This window comes from Podarcis erhardii, assembly GCF_964252035.2.
Source record: "Podarcis erhardii genome assembly, chromosome: 10".
In the NCBI taxonomy this organism is placed as follows: domain Eukaryota; kingdom Metazoa; phylum Chordata; class Lepidosauria; order Squamata; family Lacertidae; genus Podarcis; species Podarcis erhardii.
Window position 1 is genome coordinate 31906331 of NC_138500.1, and position 12099 is coordinate 31918429.

General features: G+C 43.6%; 1 long non-coding RNA gene across 1 annotated transcript; it reads right to left on the reverse strand.

Moving 5' to 3' along the window:
• Positions 1–7920: 7920 nt before the first annotated feature.
• On the reverse strand, positions 7921–10359 carry LOC309350667. The gene is made up of 3 exons (XR_014160488.1): positions 10247–10359; positions 9913–10008; positions 7921–8287 (listed from the first exon to the last, which is right to left on the reverse strand). It is a non-coding gene; the product is annotated as an uncharacterized lncRNA (long non-coding RNA).
• Positions 10360–12099: the final 1740 nt, after the last annotated feature.

Genomic DNA, 12099 nt, shown 5'->3' on the forward strand with positions numbered 1-12099 from the left:
TGCATTGGTTTCCAAATATGCATGTAATGTTTAATAATAGCATGGCTTTGTTTATTTTTTAATGAACTCTCCCTAGCTCACATATAAATATCCTTTGCAGAAAAAGGATTGAAGGGAGGGGGGAACAGAGAAAAGCAGGGAAAGCAAGCCATTCCTTAACTTGGGTCACAACCACACAATACATTTGAAGCGCTCATAACTGTCATGGAGAATCTTGGGAACTGTAGTTTCTTAAAAGTGCTGGGAAATTAAGATTCTAGCCTATTTACAATGGCATCTGGCACTTAATGTATTTTTGTAGGATCTATCCCTTCTGTGTTAATCTATACTGTATTGTACTGCTTTTGAATATAATTGTTTTGTTTTTATAATTGTATGTAAGCTGTTTTTACTTATCTGCTTTTAATTGTACAATTGTCTTGCTATAACCCAACCTGGGACGTTACAAGGGCAGGTAAGAAACTTAACAAATAAAACTATCAATTGAGGAAATTTCTACCATATTCAATGTTAGCAGGAATAGCAGGAAGCCAGGAATAGCAGGAGGTCTCACCACAAAGACACCACTCTTTGCCACACAAGAATCAATGACTGTAAAATATTGTTTTGTAGTACTATAATGCAGATAACTAAGCAACCATGGGCTAGGATACTCAGCTTACTGCACAGTGGTGGGTTTTCAGTACTGGCTGTGCCATGTTAGAAGGAATCAGGTCCTTGAAAAGGCTCTTAATGACAGTGTGTCTGGGAGTCATTATTTTTTTCATCTACATAAGGTGGTCCAGCCAATGCTCTATTTTTGTTTTGGTAACTTAGTTATATTGGGGAATGTGAAAACAGAACACTGTCCTTTTCCCCTTTTAAATTAGGAATAGTTCTCAGCTATTCAGTTCACTGTTTGGAGGGTGAGGGTTGCTTCCATAGTAGGTTTGTCAACACTGGAGCAAAATGTGAATTTTCACCTGCCTGTCTCCCCAATAATGTAGGACTGTTCATATGGCACCTTTCCCATCACTGTGTTGCCCTGAACCTTTTCACCTTTAAATGTGAGGTGGGGGGTTGATTCTTGGAAAGTGTGAAGCAGCCAGATGAAAACCCCCCCATTTAAAAGAAGGTAAGGTCCAGGCCAATACTGGGGAAAGGAAGATGTCACAGGGACACCTGCACATTAATGATTTGCAGGTGCAAATCGGTATTTTGCTCTGATGTGGACAGGTTCAGTAGTTCTTTAAGAGCAAAATTTGCAAAGCGTGCATTGAAAATTATTTTCTGGACAGGCTGCATGTTATCATCTACTTCTGTGTACAATAATCTTTAATAACTTGATATAGGTAGTGTCTAGAAACCTATTTTAATGCCATCTAACAAATGATAGATATGTAATCTTTTATCGGACTCTTATCGGACTGCACTACTCTATGTATACAAGCCCTAGATTGTGACGCTTTTCTCCCTCTCAGAAAGGCTGGGGAATTTTGCTCTTGAGCTCTAGAAGGCCAGAATTAAATGAATGCGAGCTTGCCTTCTATTTATTTCCAGGTTAATCTCTTCTTGACAAACAAGAAGCCCTGGCTGAGGCAGGAGGGGATGTTTCTCGATTGCCAGAGAGAAGGAACACTAGGCGAAAAGGAACAGATCTTGGCATCCACTAACCTGCAATTAACCAGCTCCCTATGGGAGTTGAAGTGGAGCTTCAGGAAAGAATCTGATTGGCCGAGACAGCCATCACCAGTTGTTCCACTGGCTGAGAGTAAAACTGCCTCTAACCTGATTGGATATCGTCGCAAATGGTAAACTGCATTATCCTTTTCCTTCATGCCTTTCAGGAAGAAGGGGGGGGGGGAGGCCCTGACTGAATAACAATCACATCTGCTCCCCCAGCCTAGCCAGAGTAGTCTCTGAAAGCCAGGGCTCCCGGTCATGGCACATGCATGCAGCACTTTGTGGGTGTACATTAATGTAGATAAGAAAGCTGGGCGAGCACGGTCTGAAGCGAGCTTTCTGATTCACTGGCTGACGAAGCCTCGCCCTGGCCTTCAGTGATTACATAAAAAGAAATGAAGGGGGGGGGGGGGAGAAAGCTAGTCGATTTCTTAAAGGAGCCCTACCAAATGTACTTCCTTCCAAACGCTACACGCTAAGCATTCGCTTTTTCCATTTCCCGATTTTAAATGTACAGGTTTTGCGCAAAGCTTGCCCTCTCTTAACCAAGTATCTTGGGCTGTTTTGTCAAAGGTCAGCGAACCTCTCTCTTACACATTCCCTTGCAACGGGGCAGAAGCAAAGTGACGACGCCGCGGCGGACGCGAAAGTGGAAAGGCTCAGAAAACGAGAGCACATAATGGATAAAAGGACGGCGACCTCTCTGCTACTGGGCCGTTTTATGAAAGCGGCTGCTTATTATGGAGGGATAAAGGAGCAGAGGGGGCTGGCCCTCCCGTTACAAAACAAACCAGGTTACTCCGAAAGGCAAGCACGAGAGAGAGCGCAGCCAGTCCGCCCGGAAAGTTGCCTCCTCTGTAGTGGAAGCCTTTTACAATCCCGGAGGATCGGGAAGGGGGAAATGCACACCCGCCCGCTCAGGGCACACCGTCTATTGTTGCTTCACATATGACACGTTTAGCTGAGAGCTGGCAGGGAGCCAGGTTGTAGCATTCAGCCCAGGTGAGCTTTGGGCACGAGAGAAGCCTTGCTTGCCCCCGAGAAGCCTCTCTCTTCGCTGGCCCAGGATGCCTCAGCCTTGCGAGAAGCGCGGGGCGGGGTGAGGAGTCAGAGCGGCTCAGACGCAGCTAGCTTTGCTACAAAACAATGTGCTTTTACAGTGCAGTTTTCAAAGACAGTGCCATTTTACTGCCTCGTTATTTCCTACGCTGATTTTTCTCTCATCAACACAAGCTCCAGTGTAGGAGAGACAGAGTGTGTTCGCGCCCTTCCGTGTGAGAGAGATTTTTTTACATTTTGCTTTAAGAGTAAAAAAATGACTCAGGGCAGCATTCTGAAAGCTTTTGGGTTACTCATGGAGTGGGTCAAAGGCCCAAATGTGTGTGTCAGATTCTAATTCTGTCACTGTTCCTCACGTTTCCTAACTGAATCCTGCCATTTAGAACTGTTTCCGGGACTGCCTTAAATAAAGCCCCTATGGTCACCTAGCCACAACACAAAACAACAGAATCCTGTACATGTTTCCTCAGAAAAAAGGAGGGCCAAGGCATTCAGTGGGGCTTATTTGCAGGTTCACGTTCATAAGAACACAGCAAACATATTTGTGTATCACATATCACAAAAGTGTCGTATTGGGCAGATGCTTTGGACAACATGCCAAGCATCATTAAAAGAAGGCAAATTTAAAGTTTTTACTTACCTACTAATTAGGATTTTTTTATATTTTTGTACTTGGGGGGATTTGAATTTTTTGCCTTGTGTACAAAAATATCTGGCCCTTAAAAACTAACTAGCATGTATTGGCACACGGCTGCACATAAAGCTTGACTTGCTAGATCAGACCAAAGTCCATCTGGCTCAATCAGCAGTGACTGGATAGTCTGTGGGTGCTAAATGATCTTTTTTTGTCATTAGAAGTGCAGGTTAGCTTTCTACTTTTATGCTAGCTGCAACCCTACCTGGACTGCAATGTCCTGGTCTCAGTGATGGATGCCATGATAACCTCCATATTAGACTGCTGTAACATGTTAGACTGTGGAACTGTCTTTGAATATGGCTTGGAAACAACAATTAGTCCAAAATACATTTGTGGTGCTGTTAACTGTGACTGGAGGTTATGACCACATTAAGCCCTTCCTTTGCCAACTGCACTGGCTCCTAGTTCAGCTCCATGCTCAATTCAAAGTTCTGCCTTCAGTCTTTACAGCCCCTCATGGCATGAGACTGGAATATCTGCAGGACCACATGTCCACACATGTGCCTGCTTGTACTATAAGCCAGCGGTTCCCACAGATCATTTGAAAATTGTTTGAGGGTCTTGGAGAAGCCCTTCTTTTTCTGCCTCCTGTGGCAATTGTAATGTGTTGTGCTAGATGCAATATAATTTTTAATTGCATTTTGATTGCTTCTTTTATTATATTTTATTGAATTACAATTTGAAATCCATAGAATTCAAATTGTGCTTTTCACAGACACACCACAGACCTCCCAACTGAAGCTCACAGGCTTCATTTGAGATGGTCCTCAGACCAAAGTTTGGGAACGCTTGCTCTAAACTCTTTAATTGACGCCCTTCTGAGCTACCTCTACTACCCAAGGTATGTCAGGTGACAGTGGACTTACTTGGTGTGGCAACCTGAATGCAGAATTCTTGTCCCAGGGCGGCTGGGATTTTCCAGCATGGCTGTCTGAAATAAATTAGCAAATCATAGAAATCATAGAAAGAAATTAGCAAATCATAGTATCTGAAGAAGTGTGCATGGACACGAAAGCTCATACCAATAACAAACTTAGCTGGTCTCTAAAGTGCTACCAGAAGGAATTTTTGTATTTTGTCTTGACACAGAATCAGAGTTGGAAGTGACCCAGAGAGTCAAGTAGCCCAATCTCCCTGCAATGCAGGAATATCAACTACTAGATCATGCATGATAGATGGCATCCAACTTTTGCTTAAAAGCCTCCAAGGGAGGACAGTTAACCACCTCTCGTGGGAGTCTTGTTTGATTGTATGTCACTTTGTGTCGCCCTCGGCAAGATAAAGTGGCAGACATATCAAACAAACAAACAGCACTGAAACTTAAAAACCTTTTGCCACCTCATCATAATGATAAATTCCTCACCCTATCAAAAGTTGCTGGCATTCATCCTCACGCAATGTTGAGGTAGCCTTCACCAGCTGTTTTCAACCTCCCCCCAAAAGCTAACTAAAGCAGCACAACTAATAATTCAACCTTGCTCTAATTTTCCAAGGCTTTTTAATCCTCTGTACAGCTTTTATGCCACTTTAGGTTCATTTATATTCTGCTGCCTGCTTTTCTAGTGCTCTTCTATATCATGGTGTTTTACCGATTTATTTCGAATTTGTTTTCTTGTACTGTTAACATTTGATAAGCCATCCTGGGTACCCATTGAAGGGCAGGGCATTCATTGTGCAAATTAATAAAACTGCTGGTTTTAAAAATTGTTTTCAAAACAGTAACTGTATTTTATTATGTTTTATATTTCTGATATAAGCTGCTTTGAGTTTCTTTCAGTGGAAAAGTGGTATATGCAATAAATACATAATATATAAATTATTTTAAATAACATTTTTAATGCTTCCATCCCACACTAAAGCTGAAGAGTGGATAATAAATAAATGGGGTTTACTCCAAGGTAAGTGGATGTAGGATTGCAGCCTAACAGTACAAGAGAGGGAGAAGTGAAAGATCTCCTCTGGGCCATGTTCTCATCCTAGACAACACTAACAGTAAATGTAAGAAGCCTTAGACAACTCTTGACAATTCCAAAACCATCCCAACAGGGGTGCCGACTTGAATAAAATATGGGGGGGGGGAGGTGAACCCTGCCCTGCATAATCAATCACATGACACAAATGGGAATTCCCCTCAGCTTTGGGAGGGGGCCCTCAACTATTTTATTCGGAGGGGGGGTGGAACCTCAGCCCCTAGGAGTTGGTTCCTATGCATCCTAATAAGTTTCTATAACGGTTCAACCCCACTCAGACCTTGAACCTGGGGGCCACTCAAAGGAGGACCAGGGGCAGCAACATCTTCTGGTACTGCCAGAGACCCTGAGGAGCCATTGGCTCCAGACATCCTTGACCCAGGACTGAAGGTCTCCACATCAGTTGCCTGAATTTTTGGTCAGCCCTCAGACAGACACCCACTGCCCCGTAACAGACAGGGGCGAAACTAGGCTTTATTTCACCCGGGTCAAAGACCCAGTTTGGCACACATTTGAGTACACACACTAACAGGCTGGGAGCCTCAATGCTGCCCTTCTGGGGGCTTCACCCGGGGCAAAAAAAACCTGGCTAGCCCCCTTCCCCAGTAACTATGGCACTAATACCAAGTATAAGATCACAGGGGCAGAGGAGAAGGCTAGCCAGGCAACACTTTCAGGGTGACTGGGAAGTGCCTGGCTAGCTGCAGGTGAGGCTACTCATGAGGAGGGGAAAGTACATGGCTGAGAGTGAAGAAAGGGTGCAGCCTTAAGCTCCTATCTAAAATCTTGGTCTGTACAGCTTTGCTGCTAAAGGAAGAGCTTCAAGTTTCAGTACAAAGCCTTTCAGAACTGGAAGAAATATGGCCTTTTTCAAATATTTCTCTTCCTCAGAGATTCCATTAAAAATGTGTCTCTGATAGCACAATATTTCACAGAGGATTATTTTTGTCAGGCTAACATTGCAAGGTAGTTTACGTTAACTAGATAGTTACCAGCCAGCAAATGATCGGTTTTTAAAAGAAAAGAAAAGAAAACAATCTGTCATGTTCTTTACATACCTAACAGAATAGCAATAATGTAAATATGGAGAATCCGGAATAATGTCTACTTGAAATAGGTGGACCACAAACAGATTGTTAAAGCTGTTCTCAGTTGCCATAGCAACCAGACTTCCAAAGTGATGCAATGAAGAAATGGCATCAAAGAGTATAGCTAAGTGTACATGACAAAGTCAGAAGCAAAGGAGACCAACGGAGTGGAGAGCTCTCCGGGCTGCAGAGAACAAAACTGCATTGCCTGGCTTTGCAAGTTGGGTTGTGTACATGCTACTGGTTCCTCCAGCTGGAGTGCGCTCCCACCGCTGGTGTCTGAAGCCACATACAAGTGACGTTAGCTACAACCCCTATGTACCTTGTAGGTTCTTGAGAAATACTGCTCATTGGTGAGTTTCCCCTCAAACCAGCTTCCATTCAGTTTGAAAGTCTGAAGCATCAGTGAAGCAAACATACCGGTATGTACATTTGAGACAGCCATTGCGCCTGTGCAGATGACAGCTTAATTGAATAGAAGTTCATTGGGAAGCAAATCAGGGTATGTGCATCGGGTAGACATCCCTTCCTGCTCTCCGGTGTGTAGAAATATACAAAGGGGACTTGAAACAAAGCAAAGGGAGGGGGAGAAACAACCCCTCCATGTTTCAATCCACTAATGTGTACATAGCATTAAATGGCCACAGGTGGGGGAGGAAGTCAGCCAGTCCCAGCAGCAAAGCAGAGGTTAATGGACAGATCACCCAATTAAATGGTGATCACTCTATTTTACAAAAGGGATTTAAGCACATTCCAGAACTTTAGGTTTGTGCAGTTAAAGTGGATTAAAGACCTCTATCAGACCCTGCAAATGTCCTTATTTTCCAGGGATAGTCCCGGATTTACAGAAGCCATCCCGGTTTCTGATCTGATCCTGGAATGTCCCACTTTTCCCGAGGACGCCCCTATTTTTATTGGAGAAATGTTGGAGGGTATGGAGTTATGCAGCCTCTGAGCCAAGGAGCTAAGTAACTATACAAGCTTTAGCAGACTTCTGAAGGCATCCCTGTATAGGGAAGTTAAAAAAAAATTATTGTTTTTATATGTGTTGGAAGTTGCCCAGTGGGTGGGGCAACCCAGTCAGATGGGTGGGGTAAAAGTATGATGGTGCTACTGCTGTTGCTGCTGCTGGATGTCCCTGTTTTCATGGAGGAAATGTTGGAGGGCATGCTCTATCACCCTGGTGCAATAAATCCACATTAAAAAGAAACAGGTTTTTTGTAGTTAGGGAAGTGAGGGGGAGTGAACAAATACAGGAAGAGGTATAAATACCCCACAAGTAAATCAGAATGAATTGTCACAGGGCTGAAGAAATAGGGCCAAAACCCCAGACCCCAGATCTTTGGAAAGCCCAGAGTTTTGGAGGCCTGGACTGTGATCAAAAACACTTTACAAAATTAATTTTGATAAATTCAACAGACTATAGTGTGGCTACAATGGCTGTTGCTACATCTCAGCATACACAAGATACAAATTGTGGAAACATTCAGAAGTATGTATTCTGATAAATTTCATCTTGGCTCTGTTCTGTATTATGTTCACTCTCTGTATCCTGTAAGATGTGCAATAATAATTTAATATCTTGGTGATTGACGTGTCCTTCTCTTTTATTTATTACAGCTTAAATAACAGTAATAGTCAAATGCATATTAATAAGCCCAAGTAAATGCTGCAGCTAATACTTTCATTTGAACTTGAAGGAATGCAATTAACAGCAATCTATCGCCCATATCATTGCCATAGTTTATTCGGACCATTCCTGGCCATTGGCATGCTTGCTGGGGCTGATAGAAGTTGTAGTTCGGCAACATCTGAATCGAAGGGGGAAGAAAAGCAAATAAAGGCTTTCAATCACTCTTAACAGCCATACATGGTTAACTGGTGCAATAAACTTGCATGTCAGACAATGGATTTAAACAAGGATGTAAATATCTATCTTTCTGATTCTATGATTCTGTGATTCTGATAAATTCCACTGGGGAACAAACATAGGAGAAGCTGTTTCCCAGGAACTAGGTTGCAGATTTGACTCCTGCTGCTAATGGAAAGCTGTGCCTCCACCATCCACCGACACCACTCCAAAGAGACAAGAAACCTTACAACATACTTGCAATGTTTTGATGCTCAAAGGTTAGGGACAGTGGGCCAGTATCACAATTCAATGCAGCCCTGAAATCAAACTTCATTAAGACTCCATGACAACCATCACTTGGTTAGTAATTCAGCCAGGCAGCAATTTGGATCGTGCAACCAATGTCTGACTGAGCAACAGGACAGTCTCAAATTCAGCCTTTTAGATACATTTGCAAAATTTACTAAGCTAGGGTTTATACTTATCTTTCTGCCTCTGCATATAAAACTGAGAGAAATGTTTAAATAAGCCCACTCTGCTTCACTTTTTAAAAGTTTATTTCATCAATCGAAAAACATTATTCTGGGCCTGCACCCCACACCCAGGATGCAGGTACAGAAGCGATAAATGGCATAGAGTGAGTTTTAAAAGATCGCATTGTTGTTGGATATAGCCCACAAACTACAGTGTGCCATGGGGTAAACATACCATCATCGAGTGGGCCAATGCCTGGATGATGATGCAGCTCAATACTCAGGCCGCCTTCTGAGGGTTGGTCTCCTTGCAGGCCCACATCAGTGTGGACTGGTCTGGTGGGTCCTTCCAGCAACCTGGGAGCACTGCAACTCAACAGCCCCCAGAGCTGCTGGGGCCATGGGTGGAATGCAGCACCCCAAGATTTCCTAAGGGGAACTGCCATTGACTCCCCAACAGTAGGCTTGCCCACACACCAATGCGGACAAGTGACACTCTTGCACCCACAAAAGTGGGATGATCACTTACTCCTGCCTGTGCAGGGGCACAAATTGCAGTCCTTTAACCTAATAGATGCATCTTTGTAAACACTGTTTGGATGCAGAAGTGCTTCACAAAATTTAAGATAAGTGCCAATTTTGAAGGATGGCTGTTTCAGTAAGTGTGAATTTGATAGAGTTGCTTTTTAACGCAAACTGAATATAATTTCTCCCTCATCCCTAAGCTACTAACCTACGCAGTGTGGGATATGGCTTATTCCCGGTGCATTTTCGAGCTTCTGCTTTTTGCTTGTGTATTCCTGGAAATTAATAATGACAAAAGTACACCTGGGAAGGAAAACCACTTTTTCATATCACTTTGGCCCGAAGGCTTTCCTAGTCACACCATTCTTGCAGTATGCAAACCCACAACTATGCTGCTCTCCATTTCAGGCTTGGTTGCTCACCAGAGGATTCCTCTTCCCCTGGAACACATGCTTTTGTTTAAATTACATTCTGTAAAACCATATTAATGGCATCTTTCATAAGATAGAAAAGTTGTAACAGAGTTTACATTCTCTGTTCACATACTACAGTGGAAAGGAAATATCAGAGCAGATTTATGCATTACCATCGTAGCTTCTTCACACTCCAGTGTTCCAATTCTGTCTGCAGTCCGTGATGACATGGAGAAGGTGGATCACAAGGGGAAGTGGTCCCATCAGACCTGGACTTGGGGGCAGAAGTTAAAGGCAGGGCTCTGGTCAGCTGAATGAGTGCAGAAGGGCTGCCAAATGAAACAGGACTGACTTTCCTCATTTTCCCTTACCATGTAAAGCAAGGTTGGGGAATCTTTTACAACCCAAGGGCCTCATTTCCCTTCTGGCTAACCTTCTGGGGGCCACATGCTAGTGGAGGGAGGGGGCAGAGACAAAGATGGGCAGAGCCATGCATGCAAATATTACCTTTGTACAGTAGGCTAGCTTCTGCACACACTCAGACACCTTCTCTGTCCGCCATCCAGGAAAGCAGGAGTCATCATAGTTCAAGGTCAAATGTCAGCCAGGCCCAAATAAGTTGTGGCCAAGAAGGGAGCACGACCTAGAGTGAGTCCTATGGGTCAAATAGAGAAGACTGAAGAGCTGTATGTGGCCTCTGGACCCAAGGTCCCTCACTCCTGATCTAAAGAGAACCCTGCTGCACATGTAAGACAGAGACTAAAATTAACCACTTGAAAGTGTCCCTATTTTCCAGGGACAGTCCTGAATTTACAGAAGCCATCTCAGATTCTGATTTGATTCCATATTGCCCTGCTTTTCATTAGGACACCCCTATTTTCATTGGAGAAATGGAGTGTATGGAGTTATCCAACCCTGAGCCATCTGAAGGCAGCACTGTATAGGGAAATTTAATGTTTTTATATGTTTTGGAAGCAGTCCAGAGAGGCTGGGTCAACCCAGTTAGATTGGTGGGATATAAATATAAAAGTTGTTGTTGTAGTTGTTGATTAGGATGTCTCTATTTTAATCAGAGAAATGTTGGACGGTATGTAACTGCATCACTGGCAAGTGATAACACCAAACCAGTGCTACATCAATGGCATAGTTCCATCTCCTCTTTCCCCTGTCTACTTGCCCCTCACAATTACTGGACTTAGAAATCACTTAGAGGAGTAGAGAAAGAAGCCATAGAGGAGTGACAACTGCCTCTGAAACAACATATAAATCAGCAATTGAATTTCTCTGAGACAAGCTAAATAACTAAGGTTGTGTCAGTTTGAACATATAAAACATGTCACATCTTTGAGACTCTGTCTCTGTCCACAAGATGCCCCAACGCTTCCTAACTCAGCGCATGTGGAAAGTGTTGAAGTGTCGCTTCTGGTGGATATAAGTTGCCCACACGTCTCACTACAGTGGTACCTCAGATTAAGTACTTAATTCGTTCCGGAGGTCCATACTTAACCTGAAACTGTTCTTAACCTGAAGCACCACTTTAGCTAATGGGGCCTCCTGCTGCCATCGTGTCGCCAGAGCATGATTTCTGTTCTCATCCTGAAGCAAAGTTCTTAACCTGAAGCACTATTTCTGTGTTAGCGGAGTCTGTAACCTGAAGCGTATGTAACCCGAGGTACCACTGTACACTGGTTTATATTAGTGAGACATGGGCAACTTACAATGCACCTCAATGCTTTCCATATGTGCTGTATCTGGAAGATTTGGGGCATCACATGACAGGAGGGAGACTGTCAAACAACTATATGCTCTCCCAAGCCCACATTCCCAGAATATTCATACTCCTGTCTCAGCAACATCTATGCTGGCTTGGTCATGTTCACAGAATGGAAGGTGGCAGGATCCACAAGGCCATGCTCTACAGGGAGCTGGGTTCAGGCACCAGACTCTGCATTACAAAGATGTCTGCAAACATGACATGAAGGCTGGCAACATTAACCCTGCCATTTGGGAATCCCTTTCAGACGTCTGCAGTGCCTGGAGACAATCAGGTCGTGTATCCACAGCAGTGACCAAAGGAGGATCACTGGGAGGAGCACAGAGAGAAGCAATGACATGGTGCATCTGCAGCAGCACAACCACACACTTCTATTTGCTCCAACTGCAACAAAACATGTCTCTCCTGTATTGGCCTCTACAGCCACAGCAGACGCTGTAACTTCCAATGTTTTGTCTTCACCCCCTCGAAAGTATACTCTTCCAAGACAGATGGATGCCAACCAAGAATCAAATAATGACTGGAAATATGTAGTTAACTGGATGTTCTTCCTGCCTTTATTGTAATCACTTACAGGGTATTTTAT